Source organism: Choloepus didactylus, chromosome 11 (genome assembly GCF_015220235.1).
Source record: "Choloepus didactylus isolate mChoDid1 chromosome 11, mChoDid1.pri, whole genome shotgun sequence".
NCBI classification, from domain to species: Eukaryota; Metazoa; Chordata; class Mammalia; order Pilosa; family Megalonychidae; genus Choloepus; species Choloepus didactylus.
In genome coordinates, this window is record NC_051317.1 from 87,234,341 (window position 1) to 87,241,157 (window position 6,817).

General features: G+C 38.9%; 1 pseudogene; it reads right to left on the reverse strand.

Moving 5' to 3' along the window:
* Positions 1-1,832: 1,832 nt before the first annotated feature.
* Positions 1,833-2,742, reverse strand: LOC119506494 (annotated as a pseudogene).
* Between the last annotated feature and the right edge of the window lie 4,075 nt (positions 2,743-6,817).

The window sequence follows — 6,817 nt, forward strand, 5'->3', positions numbered from 1 at the left end:
GTGACTGGGAATGCAGTGACAGGCGTTCACATCAGAGCAGCCACTGGTGATTATCTCCCTAGCCAGCCCTCAGAGGGCCCTGCAATGGGCAGATGTAGCCATGAGTAGTCAACACGATTAGATTTCAAAGTGGAAACAGCTTCTTTGTAATGGCTTTTACTGCCACACTACCCACCTGAGGATTAAACCACATATGCTCTGAGGAGCAGGAAAGAAAGTCAAACAGATGTAATGTTCCTGCCTTTCATCTCCATTTTCTCTCTCTCCCATTTGGTTCCTGTGGCCCATTCCCATAGACTCAGCTATCTCCCTCCCACCAATAAAGCAAGCACATCAGCATTTTTGATAGAAGCCCCTGCTAATACTTTCGCCCTCTTCAGCAAAGGGTGAGGTGGAGATCTGTCTCAATTGGATGGAGTGCAATTTTTAAAAAACTCTATCTCTGCCAAAAACCATTAATGCTTTAAACAAAGACAATTTCTCCTTTGTCTTTAAGAAGAGAATAGCTTTGAGGGTGCACAAATTTTTAAATCCATAATTTGTTCCATTCAAAATGAATTAGCAATCTGGACAATACAAGGACCTTGTCCAGGCTGCCCCATCAATGTCACACCAGCTTTTCTAAAACTAGCCAAGTTGAAATATTCTCACCTGACATCCCTCTTCTGTTTTAGCTAACTCAACTCTTCACTTTCCTTGTTCACTTGTCTTAAAATCGGCACATATTGTCTTTGGCAAGCAATGGGAAGAATTGTGAAATTACAGCATTTACAAAGTCAGGGGCAAGGATTTTCATTCAAAGCTCACCCTTGTCCACTCAAAATAATGCACAACTATTGGAGTTGATAGTGAAATTCCAGTTTACAAACCCACTGGATGAAATTTTTTAAGAAGTTAAGACATTTTAGCATCTAACAATTCAAATTCTCTAAATAACAAATCTCTTTTGAAAATAACATCCCTAATTATATATATATATATATATATATATATATATTTTTTTTTTTGAAACTTCAACAATCTTTAATTATCAAACTCATGCAGGGTTAGCTCTTTAACCCAGTTAATAGCAAAACAGCATCTCTAACAAGATCAAGGATGGAGGTGCACACCTAATAAAGACTATCTCTTAAACAAAGGATAAAAACATAAATATTCTTGAAAAAAGTAAGTCTTCAGTATTGCAAATAAAGTCCCAAATTTATTTCAGTCTATAAAAATGGCATTTGGCAATCTATGCTGCCTTAAAAACCCTAACTTGCTATAAACATAGGAGAAAAGCATAAACCCCATATTAAAAAAAAGGAAAAAAATCAGTGGGACAGTGTACCCAGCTGAGAATGTAAGGCAGGGCTGGGCACAGGGGGTCTTTCTAAATAAGAATACCAAACACCTTATAAACCTAAAGCCTCATCTACCAGGTAAAAATAAGTAGCAACAGGAACCAAACTGTTGGCTGTACCAAGAAGGTGCATATTTTTCCTCCTTGACCCTAAAGGAAAGATGGGTGAAGAGGGCTGAAAAGAGGAGTACTTGACCCAGTATTTGGCTTTGCAGAGATTTCACTGGCAGCATGTTTTAAGCCAAAGCCACACTGCAAAGGAAGATCAACCGTTCTGAGGAGTCTGCTGTTTCTGGCTGGATAGAGCTGCCCTTCCCAGGCAGCCTGGTTCATAGCTGTGCTATTAAAGCAGTTTCCCCTTGGACAGTGAGTGAGCATACTTAACAATTACTGGGAAATTATTTTTTCAATTCAGTGTCACAACTGACAAAATTCTTCAAAAGCAGTTTCTCAAAACACATCGATGGAGACCATCCCTCTTAGTTCAGGATCACAGCTCCTTCCAATTGATGGGCTTCTTGCCAGACTTCTGTAGCTCATTGGTTTTAGAAAAATGTCTACATCCAAAGAATCCTCTGTACACTGACAATGGGGAAGGATGAGCTGTCTGCAGCGCATGGTGGTGCTTCCTATCAATGGAACTGCCCTTTCTCTGAGCATAAGAACCCCAGAGTAAGAAGACAAAGCCATTCAAGTTCTTGTTCAACCAGGACACAGCTGTGTCAGTAAACTGCTCCCAACCTTTCTCCTTGTGAAATTGGCTTGATGCGCCTGAACAGTGAGGACAGCATTTAGTAGGAGAACACCTTGTTTGGCCCACCCAGATAAATCTCCATGACCAGGATGAATGAAACCATCTATGTCTGTTGATAGCTCTTTATAAATATTTCCCAAACTGGGTGGAGGTGGAACAGGTCTTTGAACACTAAAGCAGAGCCCAGGAGCTTGAATGGGTCCATGATATGGAGCCTGTCCAAGGATGACAACCTTCACATCTCTTATGTCACACATCTGGGTCCACGTGAAGACTTGGTGTGGGGGTGGATAAACAGTGTAATTTTTTCTTTCTCCTGCAACAAATCCCATTAGCTTTATAAAATAAGGTTTTCCGAACTCGCTGCTGAGTTGCTTCTTCCAACTCTCACCAAAACCCACCGGCACGTTGCGAGCTGCAAGTCTCAGCAGGGCCGCGGCCTTGTTCTTCTGGATCTGGCCCAACTGCTCGGGCCTCAGCGGCGAGGAGGGCGCGTGCTGGACTCGCTCTGCCCGGTCCGGGCTCTTTTGGCGGGACTGGCCTGAAAGCGGACCCCGAAGGGGTGGGTCAAGAGCTGCAGCTGCCCTTCCAGGGGCGCCCGCAGCTTTCGGACCAAACCCAAGGGCGGTTTGCAGAAAATCCCCATTTGTGGAACTTTCCGCCGACCGGCTAGATCCAAGCAAACCGAGGCTGTGGGAACCGGAACCCTGTACTAAGCACCGTTGAGGGGCAGGGGTCTGTGCCCCTAATTATGTTTTATTTACATTTTACACTGTATACACAACCATGGTATACTAAACAGACGAAAGAGTTTTAATAATGTGTTCCCATAACATGAACTAAATATGCTCTAGTGCATATTCTAGAATGGGCACCCTCTTCTGGGGGGAGAAAACAATTAATTAGTCAATTCATGAGTGAGTAGGGATTAAACTTCTGCAAATTAAAAGATCAAAAATTTCTTACGTTAAAAAACACATTTTCACTTGGATGTTAAATTTAAATTATCTGATCAAAGTTGATTAGGCAGCGGCTTTTAAAAGTAAGAAATTTAAGTGATTGACAGAAAATAGGAGGCAAGTAAGAGAGAAGTGAGGATGTAGTTTGCAGCACAAAGGAATTGACTCAGAAGTTTGTATATTATGAATATCAGCAGTAACAATGAAATAAGATTGATGAGTATAAAATACGTGTGTCAGGATTGAGGAAGCATGAATCTTGACTGAAATCGTGAACATAAACGAAAATGAAGGTGTGTCCTAGCCTAGAAAGATTGTGATGTCATAGCAAAAAATGGTATTTGTTTAGTGAGTAGAGTGAGCCGCTTTGGAGATTATCGGCTCAGCCCCATTCAGAGGCTAAATGTTAGTCTATATTTTCTGTTAGGTACAGTGGACATTGTTGGTGGCCTACCCAGCATCCAATTCTGACCTTTTCCTTTGATTCTGTTCTGGTGTCTTCCAGGCTTTCACAAACCCAATTGTCCTCAGGGGACTCTTACCCTCAACAGTTCCCAGAAGCATGAGCCTAACTGGAATAAAGATCATCCTGTTCCTACAAACCACAGGTCAGCAAGCTTTTCCTGTAAAGTGTGCCAGATAGTGAATATTTTAGGCTTTGTGGGCCAGGTAATCTCTGTTACAACTATTCATGCTATTGTAATGTGAAAGTAATACAGACAATACATAAATACATGAGGAGGGCTGTTTCATTAAAACTTTATTTGTGGACACTGAAATTTGAATTTCATATAATTTACATGTCAAGAAATACCATTCATCTTTTGATTTTTCCTCATTTAAAAATGTATTTTAAAAAAAATTAGGTAGCAAGCTATTGAATTTGGTCTGTGAGCCACAGTTTGCTGACCTCAGCTCCAGACGAGCGTTATCCATTAGAATTTTCTGAGATGATGGAAATGGTTTTGTACTGTCCAAAATGGTAGCCATTGACTATTTGTGGTTGTTGAGTACTTGAAATGTGTCTAGTATGTCTGAGAAATTTAATTTTATTTAAATGTAACTTTTTAAAATGTAAATAACCACATGTGATGAGTCATTACCATATTGGACAACACAGCTGTAGACAGTAGTTGGTTCAGGGATGGGCGGGTGACTGAGTTTGGACTGTTGAGAACACAACAAAAAGTTTGCTAAGGACTTTTGGGAAATTTCTTTTCGATATTTTGGAAATAATCTTCTGCCTTTGACTTGATGTAAACACAGAACACTGTAGCATTTGGCATTGATGCTTTTAACTATAAGGGGAACCGCCCTTGGGATGAACTTCATCCTGTGATGGGCAAACGGATCCTTAATGGGCTTCTAGTTATGTGAGTCAATACATTTCTTTCACTTTTTTCCCTTTTAAACATTTTATTTTATTTTTTCTTAAATAAAAGATGACTTTTATTTGACCATGGGATTTGTGTTTTGTTTTTTTTTTTTTTTTTTTGGCAGGAAACATTTTAAATTCTGTGGAATACCACTTGGAAAATAGAGGCTTACAGTACATTTGCTTCCATAAATATTTGCAGTTAAATAGGAGACTCACAAAGGTGTAAAAGAATTGAATATCACAGTAGCTGAAATTCCACTATTAGAGTCCTTGAAATATATATTCTAGAGCCCTGATTTTCAACCTTCATTGTGTGTTAGGATTGCATGGAGGAGGCTTTTAAAACTACGTCTGCCCAGGGTAGTGAATCTCCCTGGCAACGTGGAATATGACTCCCGGGGAGGAATGTAGACCCGGCATCGTGGGATGGAGAACAACTTCTTGACCAAAAGGGGGATGTGAAAGGAAATGAAATAAGCTTCAGTGGCAGAGAGATTCCAAAAGGAGCCGAGAGGACACTCTGGTGGGCACTCTTACGCACAATATAGACAACCCTTTTTAGGTTCTAATGAATTGGGGTAGCTGGTGGTGGATACCTGAAACTATCAAACTACAACCCAGAATCCATGAATCTTGAAGACAATTGTATAAAAATGTGGCTTATGAGGGGGGACAGTAGGATTGGGGGGGCGCATAGGGATCACACTCCCGTTTGTCTAGTTTGTGGATGGATGAGTGGAAAGGTGGGGGAAGGAAACAAACAAACAAACAAACAGACAAGGGCGCCCAGTGTTCTTTTATACTTTAGTTGCTCCTTTTCACTTTAATTATTATTCTGGTTATTTTTGTGTGTGTGGTAATAAGGGTGTCGGGGATTGATTTTGGTAATGAATGTACAACTACATAATGGTACTGTGAACAATCAAATGTACGATTTGTTTTGTATGACTGCGTGGTATGTGAATATATCTCAATAAAATGAATTAAAAAAAAAAACAAAACAAAACCTACGTCTGGCCAGCCATGAGATTATAAATAGTATAATTTCTTCATTGTGATCACTTTTCCCATAGTTTTTTTTTTTTTTTTTTGGTAATTCAGTTTTATTGAGATATATTCACATACCATACAGTCATCCATGGTGTACAATCAGCTGTTCACAATACCATCTTATAGTTGTGCATTCATCACCCCAATCTACTTTTAAACACTTTCCTTACACCAGAAAGAATCAGAATCAAACAAAAAATAAAAATAAAAAAATAAAATTAAAAAAACCCACCCAGATCACACACCCCCCATCCTACCCTATTTTTCATTTAGGTTTTGTCTCCATTTTTCTACTCATCCATCCATACACTGGACAAAAGGGAGTGTGGTCTATACGGCTTTCCCAATCACATTGTCACCCCTCATAAGCTGCATTTTTATACAATCATCTTCAGGATTCAAGGCTACTGGGTTGGAGTTTGGCAGTTTTAGGTATTTACCTCTAGCTATTTCAATATATTAAAACCTAAAAAGTGTTGTCTACATAGTGCATAAGAATGTCCACCTGAGTGACCTCTCGACTCCATTTGAAATCTCTCAGCCACTGAAGCTTTCTAAACATTTTATTTTGAAATAATTTCAAACCCACAGGACAGTTACAAAAATAATACAAAATCAATAAAGAACTCTAATATATCCCCTACTCAGATACCCAGATTTACCACATTTGTCATGCCACATTTCTCATACCTTTCTTTCTTTTCATCTATCTCTTTATCTTTCTATCAATTATCTATCTGATCTATCAATTATCAACCAACCTATTTTCTAAACATTTGTGAGTAGGATGTATAAGCAATTTCCGTGAACACTTAATACTCCCTGTATATTTCCTAAGAATAAGGATATTCACTTATATAACCACATTAAGTACAGTTATCAAGTTCAAGAAATTTAACATTGACATAAAGCATATAGTCTACATTCCCAGTTTTTCAGTTGCCCCAGTAAAGTCCTTTTGGGCATTTTCTTACCCACTGTTAGATTCAGTCAAGGTTCATGTATTGCATTTATTTGTCATTGTCTCTTTAGTCTCTCTTGCTCTTTTTAATTGTGGAAACATATGTACAACAATTTGTTTCACTTTTTAACCTAATCTAAATCAGATTTCTGTGGCTTACAGTCCAAAGCATTCTACCATAGATCATTGATTTTAGGAAATTCATTTTCCCTCTCATTTTAAAATCTCTGAAACTGAAATGCCCTACAATCCACAGCATAGTGTGTCTGGTAGAGTCCTTTCCCTTCTTTGGGGTACACAAAATAATGGTGTCTCATAATTAATTGTGTATTAGGTTTAATGAAATACCTTAGTTTTGATGAATACTTTAGGC